Source organism: Pelodiscus sinensis, chromosome 11, assembly GCF_052426305.1.
Source record: "Pelodiscus sinensis isolate ZL-2025 chromosome 11, ASM5242630v1, whole genome shotgun sequence".
NCBI classification, from domain to species: domain Eukaryota; kingdom Metazoa; phylum Chordata; order Testudines; family Trionychidae; genus Pelodiscus; species Pelodiscus sinensis.
This window is the reverse complement of record NC_143062.1, coordinates 2,889,118-2,904,938: the sequence shown is the minus strand read 5'-3', so window position 1 is coordinate 2,904,938 and position 15,821 is coordinate 2,889,118. Positions and strand designations below refer to the sequence as shown.

Sequence of the window (15,821 nt, the reverse complement as noted above, 5' to 3'; positions counted from 1 at the left end):
CCCGGAAGCCTGGCAGGCGGAGTGGCTGGGAGGTGGGGTGTGATCGGCGCTGGGAGCCCTGGTTGCATGTGAGGAGGAGGATCAGCCCCGCTCAGCCCAACCCCCTCCCCCCACTGACCAGCTCTGCTTCCCATTGGCCGCCCCCACCCATCTCCCCCGGCTAGCCCCCGACCCCCCTCCCTGCCAGCTCTGCTTCCCAGCCCTCCCCCCCCTACCTCCCAGCCAGCCCCCCCGCCCCCCATGAAGTGTGCCTGGTATTTTTTTTTTTTGTTAAGAGTACCTGGTTACCCTATAATGTCTCCAAAAAAAAAGTGGCTTTGAATTTTAATTTAATCGCATGATACGCTCTTTTAGTTTTAAAGTATGAATTGCTGTAGTATGCAATAGGCGCCGAATTGCACATGTAAAAAACAAACTAAGTAGTACAATGTCCCATACTTACGTTTGTATTTTTTAAGTAAAGTTTAGTTAATTTTAAAAAAATTAAGTTTAGTTAAGTTTTAGTTTCTTTAGTTTGTTTGATGAATAAAAATAATGTCCTTTATGATTGAGTATTCGATAAATGTTCACCTTTAAAAGAAAAATTCCCTGGGTGCACACCCTAATGAAATGTGCCACGCACACCTATGATCTGCCTCCATTCTTACACTATATGGCCACAGCAACCATATTATGCAAGACTAACAGCTATTACATTTATACATACTTTGATTATGTCCCCCTTATGCTTTCAAGACAGCTTTTCAGAATGTCAAGCCAAGTCTACACGGGCAGGTTACAGTGCAGTACATCAGCTCCCAGCACTGTAACGCCTGAGGTGTCCACGCTGGCAAGGCACTTCGTGCTCACTAGCTGCACAGTAGCTTCACTCTAGGTAAAACCACGTTGACAAGAGGCATAGAGCTTGCTGCGTAAGGGTTACAGGGATGGAATGCCAGTGTGGACATTTCAGTTGTTTGCTGCATTGTAACTGGCCTCCAAACCCTATCCCACAATGCCTGTTCTTGCCTCTCTAGTCATCTGAAAGCTACGGCCTTGCTCTCAGGTAATCAACCCTCAGACCACCCCCTCTACATTCCTTTGGAATTTTGAAAGTCCCCTTCCTGTTTACTCAACAATTCATGGTGTGCTGTCAGCACATCTCTGCAGGCAACCAAGCCTGCACCAGGTGATTCCCCCCACTTGTAATCATGCCAAGGTGCTGGACTTCATCAGCATTTGGGGAGAGAATGCTGTTCAGTCCCAGCTGTGCGCCAGCCATAGGAATGTAATTACGGGCAGGTATTGAGAAGTATGATTGAAAGGAGCCACCACCAGGACCCACTACAATACAGTGTCAAAGTGAAGAGAAGCTGTGACACACCTACCACAAGGTGCAGGAAGCGAAGCACTGCTCCCACAACATCATGGTTCTACAATGAGCTGGGTGAAATACTTGCAGGTGAGTCTACCTTCACTCCGAAGTCCGCCATGGATACTTTGAGGGCTCAGGAGCCATCACAGAGTGGACTGAGCTAGGAAGAGGAAATCCTGGCTGAGGATGCCCAAGGGGAGGGAACTCAGGCCCAGAGGATGACTTAGTGTCCATGGATGCATGCAGTCAGGAGCTATTTTCCACCCCGGAGGGAGCGAGCCAGTCGCAGCAGTCAGAGATGGGGGAAGGACAAACAGCAGAGGATGCACCTGGTAAGTGGCTTTAATTTTTGGAAGAGTGCTTAAGAGAGTTATCGGGGGTGGGAGGGGTCGCAGAAAGCAGGCTTGGGTTTGTCTAGTGCTGGTACTGTCACAGGACTAGTCTGTGCTCCTCTAATAGCCCTGGTCTCAGGTTGCTCAAATGAGACAGCCACACTGGGCCTCAGCAGTCCAATCCTGAGTGAAAGTTTCATTTTACCCCTCTCTTCACAATTATTATGGCTGCAACCATAGGGATGTTAAGATCGGCTGGATCCAATTTCCCTGTATAAATATTGCCTTTAAATAGCCAAAAGCACACTCCACAGTCATTGTGCACCTGCTCCCCCTGTTATTGAACTCCTCTTGGCTGTGGCCAAGGCTCCCAGCATATGGCTTCATGAGCTACAGCATTAAAAGTTAGGCAGGGTCTCCAATGATCACAGTGGACACTTTGACTTCCTCTGTGGTGATTTTCTGGTCTGGGAAGTAAGTCTCTGCTTGCAGCTTCCTGAAGCAGCCAGTATTCTGAAAGATGTGCGTGTCATGCACCTTTCCAGACCAGCCTGCATGGGAGCTATAGAACACCAACCGTGAGCCAAAAGCATCTGGAGGACTCTGGAGAAATACTCATTGTGGTTAATATGCTTGGAGGCTAAGAGCTCTGATGCCAGAATTGGAAGATACGTGCTGCAGTTATCATCCCTCCCATTTGTGCAAAGCTATCCACAATTTCATGCACATTGCCCAGAGTGATGGTCTTTCAGCGCGGCTTGCGATTGGTGGCCCTGCACACTTCCATCAGCCTGAGTCCAATGGTCAACTTTCCCACTCCAAACAGATTAGAGACTGATTGTAGCTGTCTGGACTAACCAGCTTCTACAGTGCAATCACCACACGCTTCGCCAACAGCAGGGCAGCTCTCCGCCTTGAGTCCATGAGCCATAGGGTGGGGGTGAGCTCATCATAGTCCTACAAAAGGGCTTTTCCTCATCTGAAAGTTCTGCCGCTACTGCTCATCATCCCAGGCTTGCATGCTGATGTGATACTGCCAATCAGTGCTTGTTTCCCAAACCAAAAAGCAGCACTGCCCTGTGCCTGTGGCATTCATGGAGGTGCTAACCAATCTCATGTCATAGCTGCTACGCTTAGCAAAATCAGTGCCTAAAACCTCACTGTCACTTTGCAGCTTAAGGAATAACTTGACTGCCATTTGTGACGTGGCAGTGAGACCTATAAGCATTTTCTTCAATAGCTCGGGATCCATTCCCGCAAACCGAGGAGGCAGAGTGTACAGCACAAAAGCCATTGAAAGAAAGACAGTGCCGAATGCAGATGGAAGTACTGGGGTTGCTGTTGTGCATAATGATGCAACATGGGACACTGGGACAGGAACCAGGATGCCCCGCAACTCGCCCCTCCCCCTTTAAGCCCTCCCACAAACCTCAGCAGCAGAAGAGGAAGAGGTGCTTTGAGGCACAGCTGCCTAGTATACATTGTAGTCACACTGCTGCACTGGCAGCTGACGTTGTGGACACACAACAGTGGTTTAACTGCTGTGCTCTGTGAGCAGTGTTGTAACTTCCAGAGCTTTACATCTGCCAATGTAGCATAGACAGAGCCTAAGTGTTCTGGATCGGGGACTAAAAATCAAAAAGGAATCATTAAAAAGTAGAAACTAGGTCAAATTACAAAAGATGGATATAAGCAAACAACGCAAGTATGCAGGGGCAAGATTAGAAAGGTGAAGGCACAAAACGAGCTTAATCTAGCTAGAGACATAAAGGGTAACAAGAAGACATTCTACAAATATATTAGAAGCAAGAGTAAGACCAAGGAGAGGGTAGGCCCATTGCTCAGTGACGAGGGAGAAACAATAACAGGAAACTTGAAAATGGCAGAGGTACTTAATGACTTCTTTGTTTCAATTTTTGCCAAGAAATTTGATGGTGACGGGATGTCTAACATAGTGAAAATGGGGTAAGTTTAGAAGTTAAAATAAAAAAGAACACGATAAAAATTACTTAGAAAAAAGTTGGATGTCTTCAAGTCACCAGTGCCTGATGAAATGCATCCTAGAATACTCAAGGAGCTGATCCTAGAATACTCAAGGAGCTGATAGAAGAGGTATCTGAGACTTTAGCTAACATCTTTCAAAAGTCATGGAAGTTGGGAGAGATTCCAGAAGACTGGAAAAAGGCAAATATAGTGCCCATCTATAAAAGGGGAAATAAGAACAACCCAGGATACTACAGATCAGGCAGTTTAACCCCTGTGCTAAGGAAGATAATGGAGTAAGTAATTAAGGAATTCATCTGTAAACAACTAGAAGATAATAAAATGATAGGTAACAGCCAGCATGGATTTGTAAAGAACAAATCATGTCAAAACAATCAGATGGCTTTCTTTGATAGGATAGCATGTGTAAGCAGGGGCTGAACTGCTGCTTGCTCTCAGCCAGCTAAAAGGAGGGGTGGGTGTGCCCACTCCAGTTGTTTAGCTCTGCAAGGTACTTAACTGTTGACATGTAAATACTGCTCAGGAGAGAATCTGAGGTGTGGCTATGTAAATCCCATTCATCCAGGGCTGATGGAGGGTCAGTGTTGGAATGGAATGTGGAGAAGTGTATATAATTCGGGACTGTTGTGGGAGTCACTAATCATGCTACCCCTAACTGTGGGAACTGTAAAACATGCCACCAGTGCTTGCAGGAGAGACACCACCATCATGGTAAGAGGTCTCGGAAGAACAAGCCTCCCCCCTTCCAGAGTTGAGTGAACAGAGCTGGGGGAAAGGCCTGCTTCACACCTGCCAGGTGTGAGCTATAAGACTGGCCCAGCCTGCCCTTTTCCCCCCTTTGTTTTAAAGACAGATCTAAAGCAGACTCCCTGAGGAGTCTTTTCTTTTGCTAGTCCAGTGGTGGCTAAAGAGTTGAAATCAGTGAGAGCTGAAATCACTGGTTTGGCTGAGAGCCAGACCTAGTGCAGCCAGTGAAGCGGCGTGGTGTGGAGCAGCGGCGGCGAGGAGCGGCCATCAGTGGTGTGGAGCGGCGGCAGGCGAGGAGCGGCGACCAGAGGCATGGCATGGAGCGGCGGCAGGCGAGGAGCGGCGACCAGTGGCATGGCATGGAGCGGCGGCAGGCGAGGAGCGGCGACCAGTGGCATGGCATGGAGCGGCAGCAGGCGAGGAGCGGCGACCAGCGGCGGCAGCAGACGAGGAGTGGCGGCAGGTGCCCAGTGGAGCGTCCAGAGGCGTGGAACGAGACAGCTGGTGGAGTGTGGCGGAGTTTCGTATAAGGTGCCTCCTGTCTATCCCCCCACCCCCATTTCTACCCAGGTTGGGAGGTGAAACCCTGCGGGTGAACTTTGGGACTCTGGGTGGCACGGACCAGGGACAGAGACTTTTGGGGTTTTGGACTCTTTGGACTTCGGGCGATTCTTGGCTGGGGTGGGGGCTTGGCTCATGTTTGGGTTATGAACTCTGTTTGTGGTGTTTTCCCCAAGTTAATGCCGTATGACTTCTCTCTGTTTCATTAACTGTTTCTTTCCTACACTCAGACTCAGTGCTTGTGAGTAGGGAAGCATTGCCTCTCAGAGGCGCCCAGGGGTGCGTGAATTTCCCAGATTACTGGGTGGGGGCTCGAGCTGGTTCTATGTGAGATTGACCCCAAGATATTGAACCCAGCCCTGGTTACTGCCAGGCCTGCCCGGCAGAAGGGTTACACATGTCTTGTGGATAAGGGAGAAGCAGTGGACATGGGTATACCTAGACTTTAGTAAAACATTCAATATGGTTTTACATGACATTATTATCAATAAACTAGGCAAACACAACATGGATAGGGTTACTATAAGGTGGGTGCATAACTGGCTGGATAACTGTTCTCAGAGAGTAGTTATTAACGGTTCACAGTCATGCTGGAAGGACATAACAGGTGAGGTTCTGCAGGGGTCTGTTTTGGATCCAGTTCTATCCAATATCTCCTGTAGGCATTCAGGAGGCTGAATCTTTATTGATCACTACAGTCTCAGAAATTAATCAATAATCCATACACCTATCCATCAACTAGGCTACACTACACCACTGACAACACTGATTGAGAACTAGACTTGAAATGTCACTCAGACATAGAAAAAAGTTCAGAGAGAATTATTTCCTGCAGAGTAAAATCCCTTAGAGTAACAGCAAGGGAAGAACAGACACACAGAAGGAGCAGATACTATTAGCCTAGGCTGGACGGGAAAACTATGCCAGAAGCATGAGTGAAATGATGAAAGACTGTGGAGTACCCGGTGTAGTGATTAATAATGACCATAGGAGCTGAGTGGATGAGATCCGATGTACCCACAAGAGCAGCTCTAGATGAGTGAAGTGGATGGAATTCAGACTGACAGGGATTAATTAGCTGGCTCTGCAGAGACAGTGATTGATTTGTACAGGCCTCACTTTCATTATGATTTTAACTATGCCTACACCGGAACAGAAAGGCATGTAGTTCTCAATAGCCACCAGATGCTAGAAGTAGATTGCCTGGGCTAATTTCTATCCAACTGAGCCAATGAAGTAGGCAAGATGTTAATGATGGAATGATACTACAGCTATTTTAAATAATGCCAAAAGCAAAGTGTAAAAATTTGAGGGAGTTAAGATGACAAATGTTAGCAGTTCTACCACCAGCAAGACACATGTTTAGCAGCATCTGACTGCATTACAGGAGAATTAATTTCTCCTGGGCATATGCCCCCAGGAGAGGAACTGATCACAAATTATGTAGCACAATAATGTCTTTACAGTTACAATAAGGTTAGATAATTTTATAAGAAGGTAAAATAAGCTTATGGCAAGAGCAGAGTGGTGTTAGATACTGCATGGGGGCATCAGGTTAGATGACCCAGAACCAAGCCATCTACTCCCAACTTTATAATCTAGGATAACTCTTTAAAAAAAAAAAGTTGTAACATGTTTCGGATATTATAAACTGAGACCATTATACTTTGACTTATGCCCATTCATTTACTGTGAATCCTAGATACTCACAATCTTTATCCAAGAGCCATAGGACTCAACACAGGTTATGCAAAACCAATACAAGGCTGTTTTGAAACACAACAATTAGTCGCACGCACAGAGCTTAGAGGAGAGCCGGGCAAAGATGATGGCTGTTCCTCAATACAGATGAAGGAAAAATCATTGGTTGGGGATGCCCAGAAGATAAAGCTTTGCATATCATCAGGTGGTCAATCAGCTAAGCCACAATGAGTCAGCAGAGGACGATGAGGTGAAGCTGTTGCTGTTCTTTTCTTCCAGCTCAAAACTGGCAACATAAGAAGAAGCTTCTGATACAGAAAATTTTCTTATTTCTCAGTCTAACCTGTGATTAATACCAAGTATGATCCTATGAAATGTAGTTTAACTGCTGCGTAGGAGAACCACGTACTTGCTTTTCCTGGTGAGTAATCATTCAGTATCACTATAATATCACAGTAAACAGTAGGATGGCTTCCACAGATCCAAATGAAATTCCTTTTCTTTCAGAGTGTGCTGCACATATGGTACATCAATTGCACTTCAAAATGGCAGGCAGTTTAAAAAGTCCTTCATGTATTTACAATCAGTTATCTTCCGACTGATCCTTGCTTAGTCAAGTTGAACATTTTCCATATGCTTTGTGTATTATAACTGTAAGCTGGTGGGTGCACTTCCCTTCTCAGGAGAGATCGATGCCATGGCATAGTCTCTTTTATTTCACGCCTTTGCCTCAGGCCACAAATTAGTTAAACAAGAACTAGGAAAAAATGTAAAAATAAAGCCGCTTCTCTGGTCAACAGGGGCTACAGTTCCCAGAGACATTCTCCCCATCTCTCAGCCTGAGCCACTTCACACAACATAGACCATCTGCCTGGAAGTGAATCATAGAATCATAGAATATTAGGACTGGAAGGGACCTCTCGAGGTCATCGAGTCCAGTCTCCTGCCCCCATGGCAGGACCAAATACTGTCTAGACCATCCCTGATGGACATTTATCTAACCTACTCTTCAATATCTCCAGAGACGGGAATTCCACAACCTCCCTGGGCAATTTATTTCTGTTTGTGTTTATGAAAAAATGTGTATTTTATTTTTCATCAGGAAAGGGGATGGGGGGGGGGTAAGCGAAAGGACGTGAGGGAGGAATGAGGCACAAGCCCCCAGTGGGGCAGACCAGAGAGGCTCTTAGTGCTCCTCAGGGTGGAAGCTCTCCTGCAGGGCCTCCTGCATACTAACAGCCCCCCAATGAACCTCCCGGATGGCAGCCTGCAGAAAGTGCAGCTAGGCTCGCAGCAGCACATCCAAGAGAAGCACCAGTGTGCCCAGGGGCAGCTCTGGCTCCATGTTGCAGAGCGCTGTGGTGTCCTGAGTGAGGCAACCAGAGCATGCAGAGACAAAATGCTTTGCTGTCCCTCATCGAGGTAGGCAAGCAAGCAGGGAAACCTGAGAACCAGCAGTTCTGGAGGGGGTCCCTTTAAGCACAGGCCTCAGATAGCCTCAGGCAGCAGCCACACAAAGTAAATCCTGACCTGATGCCCTGCCGGACCTGGTTCCGTCTGGCCTTAAATGTGATTCAGCGTCCACTCAGTGTGGATGCGCTATTCCGAAACGTATTTTGTGTGTAGATGTGTTATTTCAAAATAAGCTATTTCAAATTAACTATTTCAAAATAGCTTATCTCGAAATAACGCTGTAATGCAGACATATCCTTAGAGATTAATATATATTAATTAATTAATTAAAATATCATGACCTTTCCTGGGCAAAACCCCACATCTTAAATATATATAGTATCATGAGGTTTTGTGGGCAAAACAAAAACAAGTAGTCCCAAAGAAGTGGGTTTCGCCCACGAAAACTCACAATTTTATATACTGTACACACAATATATATATATATATGTTAGCATCTTAGAGACTACAGGACTACTAGTTTTTAAATTCAGAGTTAAATGGCTATCATTCTGAGATGTAATTTTTAAAAAATGGTTTTAGCCCAGTGGGTTGCATAGAAAACCGTTTTTCTGATGCAGCGTACTTTGTGATACTCAGAGCATTCCCATACTGCAAGTTGCAATGCACGATCAGTGACCTGCTGTCACAGAAATCCTTTGCATGGCTATGCAAGATGACTAAACATCAGACAAACTTAGAAATCTTCAAGGCTCCGTGCACATGTTGAGAACACAAACATTTATAAGCCATTAGATGGTCTCTAAAAATAAAATATGCCTTGCATTGTTGCTTTGAGAGTTAAGTGGCTATGTATGATTAAGGGCTTGGCAGAATCCATATGGTTACATTCCTTTCTCTCCAACAAAAATATCCTTGAATTTAATTTGATCTAAATGATTCCACAGTTGACAATACAATTCCCATTTTAACAGAGCAGGGAAAAAACCCTTATGTGTATATAGGAAATGCTCATGACAAAAACTCACTTGCAGCGGAAAGAGGTAAATATAACCAAAGGGGTGAGAGAGAGGTTAGATCAATTTCATCTCAGTCTTCCCCGGAAATAACAATTAAAACTGATGTAAATGCCAAGCAGTTATTCATACAAATCAGTAGAAAACTGTCATCTTTCACTAACCTTTAGCCCACACATAGGGCAAAAAATACAGAATACATCTTAAACATCTAGAACTACATGAGCCTTTGTCATGATTATGAGGGTTAGCCAGCAGCCTGGGGATTAAGGGGTTAACTATACCTAGCCAGGTGGAGTGACCAATAGGAATGTAGGTGGGACTTTTCAAACTGGGACAAAGGAATTTGGGTTTTTTTCTTTTCTCCCTTTTGTCTCTCTGAGAGCTCTCTGCAGCTACAGAGAGGGACAAGCATGTCTCTCTCTCTCTCCAAGACACCATTCTTCATTTTCTGTAAGTAGGGTAAAGTTTAGGTAGTTTCGTTAGGTTTTATTGTGTTATGGATTGGGTATGGGATCTGATGTCTGGCACTGCTTAAAAGATGTTTTGGCTTTTCTTTGTAACTAAGTTCTAGGCCCATGGAGTTTCTCCATGAGTATATTTTGTTACCTTCCTCTCTAGTCATTATACTTGCAACCAGAATATTGTTGTAATAATAAAAGTTCTTTCTTTTCTTTTATTAACCTGGCAGTGGTTAATGGTGTGCCCTGATTTTTGTTTTAGGGGGAAGATTTCCCAAATGGTCTTTCCCCTGGTTTCTTTAGCAACATTTGGGTGGTGGCAGCGGAAGTTTTATTCCCAAGATCTAGGTTTTTAAGATCTTGGGGGAAGTTTTATACCAAAGCCTGGTAGATAAGGCTTTGGGGTACACTTGCTGGCCCCCACTTCTGCATTTATCATGCCAGAGTGGGGAAGGAGCCATGACAGCCTTATCATAACTTATCAAAAATAGGTGGAACTATGAGATGAGCCCTACAGAAAGCAATGGATGCTGGGGTGTAATGTCCCCCTTGAATGGCATTTGTTATGACAGCATTTTCAGCGGGAGAATATGGACCAAAAATGTTTTGAGGCCGGAACTGGTCTTACAAGGTGTTGATGGGCACTCTGGTTATAAGCTTGAACTGAAGGATGTGCTTATGTGCTTTGATGGATCAGGATTTGTGGGCTCAGCACCTTGCAAGATCCAGCTCCTAGTCTTGTTCATAGGTTTGTGTTTTAAGAGGCTGGGAGCACTGTTACCACACAAACATTTTTAAATAATCTGGTTGGCTTTAAGGGATGCAAGTGAAAGAGAAGCTGGAAGAAAAAGGAAGTTTTGTCTGATGTTTTACTTTCAAGATGGCTCTGGGTAAATTCAAACGATTTAATTCAATTTACTATTACAGAACCAGAGACAAACACGAAATAATATATGTAAATTGCTCTACGCCAATTGCACATCTTATCTCTATTCTATTTCAAAATTGCTTATTTTTGAAGTCTGGCACATCTACACAGTGCCAAATTTTGAAATAATGCACTACTTCAAGCCATCCTTTAACCCTTGTGCAACGAGGTTTACCAGGATGGCAAAATGTGCACCCGTTATTTCGAAAAGTATTTCCAAACAACAAGCGGCTTGTGTAGACATGGGGTAGCTCGGTATCCCGAAATAGCCACGCAGTGGAGATGTACCCCAAGGCACAAATCTGTAGTTGCATTTTCACTTTTTTTTTTCCCTCGCAGAGGAGTATGTAAAATATCACTAACTGCAACCATCTGTGTCACATACAGTTCGGAATCCCAGTAGCCGGGGATTTGGTACATTGTGGCCAAATGCCTCATCCAAAAAGCAGAAGGAAGTGGTGCCAAATGCAGAAAGTCCCTCTCAGACATATGGACCCTTTCAGTGGCTTCACACGTCCACATTGCTGCCAAGATAATCCCTCAGTTTAGCTGCTCATCTGCAATCAGTCTCTGTGGCTCCCAAGGGATAATTCAACCCTGAACATTTGGATAGTCACTGAAGACGATCCCTAGTTTTTAGTGAATTTGCTCACTTTTTCCCTACTGCTGGCAGTAAGAATGCTCCTGGAGGGGCCACACTTTGAAGATAATGGAGATTCTGTTTCTTTCCCAAGGAGACACTGTGTTGAAACTTTATGCTATTTATTCTCTTTGAGCCAAACTTTAACCTGCTGTAAATGGGCTCATCTGCATTGATCTGCAGGAACACACCAGCAGAGGATCTCATTCTTCCAAGTCATAAGGTGACATTAACGGGTCAGGTTATAGTTTTTTGAGGAAAAGGACGGGAAATAGGCATTGGGAGGACACAACTGCACCAAGTCACCCACTAAATTATATTTTTGGTCCATATCTCTATAAGTAGATTATAGAACACAGGTCCTCTGGCCTGTTGGGAGAATGTGCGGGGTAGTTTACACCTTGTCCATGGGTAAAAAAAAAAATACAGTGAACTCCAAACTATGTTTCCTTTCCTTTGTTGTCTTTCAATTTGCCAAACCCAATGTATCCTTTCTGGTGCTGTTGCATTTCATATCACCATTTTGAAGACTAAATTTTGCCATCACTTCCACACAGCATATGTCTAGAGTAGCTGACAAGATTTTCAAAGTTTTCTACCATCTCATGCATTGCTAAGATTCCCCCCAAATTTCTTTCCCTCATCCATGACGGTGGCTCTCCTCCAAAAGCATGGCTTGGAGCTAGATCTAGCAAAAAGTATACAATCCTTTCCGTCTACAATAGGCTAGCTTGGAGCTGGTTTCTGGAATGTCACAGCTGCTCTTAACTGGGATAGCACACACTCCTCTAGGCCTCTGAGAAATGTGGCTAACACACAGCTCTGTGGTTCACATTTTTATCTAGCATGGTAGAGCTCCAGTTTTGCCTCAGGGGGTCCTGAGCTTGTGGGCAATGAATGTTTGCCTCGGAGGTTCGCTGTGGCCACTAGTGTAGCCTCTTGCTCTTTACTCGAGACTAGCGTCACAGACTACTGAGCCACCTTCATCACAGGCCAGACAATGGGTTTAGGGTGAAACCCCTCCATAGTCAGAGTCTCCCCTCTCGAGGGTAGATGCTGCAGTGCTGTGAGAAGGGTTGGGGGGAACCCAGGCCCACCCATTACTCTGGGATCTTGTCCAGGAATCTTAAGGTAGTAGCAACAGGCAATGTTCTCCCCCCTCCCCCCACTACCATCTTTGCTACCTTTCCCTTGGCCATTTCCCCAAATGACCTCTGCCAGTACCTTCTTCCTGGTACCTGACCATGTTCTTCCTGCTTCTCCACAGCCCACCTCTTCACTCCCAGTCCTTAGCTCTCCTGCCCTCTCTGAAGGGAACCCTTCTAACCTAGGGTCATCTCCCCCTCCCCCGCAGACCTTTAATGGGCCACAGGTGCTGTGAGTAACCTGTTTCTCTCTTGCTTCCAGCATGCTCTTAATTAGCTCCAGGTACCTGCCTGATTGTGCTGCAGCAGCCGTAGCCCTGGCCACTAAATTAATCTATCTTCTATCAGACTTCTGTAGCCAAGTCTGGGTCTGGTCTGGGTCTGTCACACTAGTGTTCAGCTCAGTCAGAAACCCTTACACCATATCTAGCAATCAGAGAAAGCATGCGGATTTGTACCATTTCCCAGAAATCTTTGGATAAGGCAACCAGTAAATGGATTACATCATGCAAATAGACAATGTGTAGGCTCATTTAACAAGGGAGGAACCCAAGACTAATCCAATTTCACCATTTCAGAAAACCTCGTGCAAGAGAAAAACAAAGAACTATGATCCTTTGCACTTATATAATCAAGTAATGATGTTTGATACTACATTTTCTTGCCAAGTCATTGGGTGCTGTGCAACTCTTTGAAATGCAATTAAAGACATTACCAAAGCAGTAATATGAGCACAGTTAAAATGCAAAACAGCATCCAATCTGAACTCAGATACAGGCTCACAATTCCCAGGGAAGTTAGTGCCGCGTGTGTTTGTGCACATTTAAAGGCAGAATTTGGCCCTGTTCCAAGATTAATAGTAGCACAATGGCAGTAGCTTCATACACCAGTGGAGATTATGCTAGGCCCCCTACAAATAAGAAACTACAAGCTCTTCAAGTCAGGAACTAACTAAACAGCCAAGATAGACAAAGTGTGGGTGGAGACATGGAGCAATGACTCGCCCACGGTCACACAACTGTTAGGTGGAAGAGTTGGGAACAGACTCTTGACACTCAGTCCAGGGTCCTGTTCACCAGACCACACACCAGCCTCTACAAAACAATTTATTTCCATTACGGAAATGGTTGCATCTACACTGCACTCATTTCAAGATAACTAGCATTGTTTTGAAACAATGCAAGCGTCTACACAGCCATTCTGTTATTTCAAAATAACTTCAAAACGATGGACGGTTTATTCCAAAATCTGTAAACCTCATTCTACGAGGAATAACGCCTGTGTCGACACGCTCCACTGCTGCTGTTTTGAAATAGCCCCTCACCCAAAGCCATTCTAAGTTATTCCTCCCCAGTGCTTCTTGGAGCTCTAAATTGAGATGGCATGTCTACATTAGGGAAGCCTGCCTTGGACTAAGTTTGGGGCTCCTCTGCAGTGTAGACATGCTATTTTGAAATAAGCTATTTTAGAATAACTATTCTGGAATATCTTATTTTGAAATAAGTGTGCAGTGTAGACATACCCAAACAGCCCATATGTGGTTTACTTCCTCCATGCATTCCATGGAGTGCACAGGTTTCCAGACTCAGAGCTTGTCTTCACGTTGAGTGCTACACCAGCCCAGCCACACTGCTGTAATGCTTTAGTGAAGACACTACTATGCCAACAGAAACTTAATAAAGGAAAGGAAAGCTTAGAGTAAATGGACATACAGAAAAAATCTGCAGGCAGGCTTCAGAACTCAAGAGTTCAGAAATCTGGATTAGGTGTTAGCACCTCTATACCATTATTCAGTAGTATGTGGCAAGAATGCTATGAATGTTTATTTCTGTGGATTATCAACATAGGCCCTGGCTCTTCACACTCTCAAGTTACTTTCAATTTTTTTCCTTCTCATAATAGCATTACGCTTGTTAAAATTCAATCTTTGTCATTGGACTATTGATTTTGTGCTTGACATTGTTACCAATTTATAATTTAGAACATGTGCAAACAACCCAAGCAAACAATGAAGTCTATGAAAAGATGTAGATACTAGTTGTCTTCTTTCCACTCGATCAGTTTAACTGGCACCTTTTTTGCTATTTTGTTTGCCTCATTAAATCCACAGCTTTCTCTCTGTAAATGCATCTGTATAATGTTGCATGACAGTCATCTTACTTGGTGTTTTTATTCTGATTTACAGATTTTTCTTCTATTCTCTTCATGGTGTGTACAAAACATCTCAGTGTGCTTAGGAAAACTTCTATGGGTGTAATCAGATATTAAGTGATACCATCATTTTATTTGTAGCCTTCCTTCTTCCTTCATTATGGGAATTAAAACATTTTGCTACTATTCTGAAACTTTCCACTGCTCTCAAATTCAAACTATTGCCATGTCTACAAAAAATGAACACAGCACGTTTCGTCTAGAGATAAGAAGATGGATGGGAATATAACTGTCTTCAAATATGCAAAGTGTCGCTATAAAAAGGACAGTGATGAATTGTTCACCATATTCACCAAGGGTAGAACAAACAGTAATATGCTGAATCTACAGCAAAAAAGAGCCTGGTTAGATATTAGAAAAAGCTTTTTAAGGATAGTTAGTACTGCAACAGGCTAGCCAGTGAGGTAGTGGAATTCCTGTCATTAGAAGTTTTTCAGAACAGGTTAGACAAACTTCCATTCCAACTTCTATTTAATTCTGCCTCAGCACAAGGGGAAGAGCTACATGACTTCTCAAGGTCCTATGATTACAAAGTTAGATCCAAATCCTTGAAGATAGGGACTGCTACTGATACTGACTTTAATCAAACTCCACGGATGGATATAAGCATGTGCTCTGGTGCATCTATTTGTAAGACCAGGGCCTTCAATATGAAAACCCAGGTGATTTTAGTACTTTCTTGATTATGGGTCTGGTCTAATTTCCATTAAGTCAGAGACTTTTGATGTAATATAATGGAATTAGAATCAAGGTCCGTTTGCTAGAATATGTAGAAAAAAATTGAAAAAAGTGTTTCTTTTTTTTAAACTGTCTTTTGATTTTAAAATATGTACAGGATAAAAATTGAATATTTAAACATGGAAACAATAAAGATCTGAATTACACTTCACTCACTTCCAAGCAGAATTTAGATTTCTCACATGTCTTTTCCTTTAGTGAAGAGACAAATTCCTTTAATATCCCATGAAAGTCTTCTGTTTTTCGGTTAATCTTAAGATGTTCATATGGAGCAAATTTTGCCATATCAATTTACCAATCTTTTCAAGAGTTTCCCATTTTTTGACCTTTCAAGAAACAATCCCTTTACACAATTAAAAGCAATTGCAATCCATTTTAATAGACTTTCCAAAATCTATGTAGAAATACCATGTAGCCAGGCTAATTCTAACTCCGCTAGTAGTGAATGATTCCAGAATGTTTCTATAACACAATATTTGATCTATATTTAGGACATAGCAAAATAAATGTCACACTGACATTTTTGTTCTCTCGCACATTAATTCTTTATTTCCCCCCACACTTCCTCTT

At 43.7% G+C, this 15,821-nt stretch overlaps 1 pseudogene; it reads left to right on the top strand.

Moving 5' to 3' along the window:
* The first annotated feature begins 713 nt into the window (after nt 1-713).
* On the top strand, nt 714-8,452 carry LOC149523765 (uncharacterized; annotated as a pseudogene).
* Nucleotides 8,453-15,821: the final 7,369 nt, after the last annotated feature.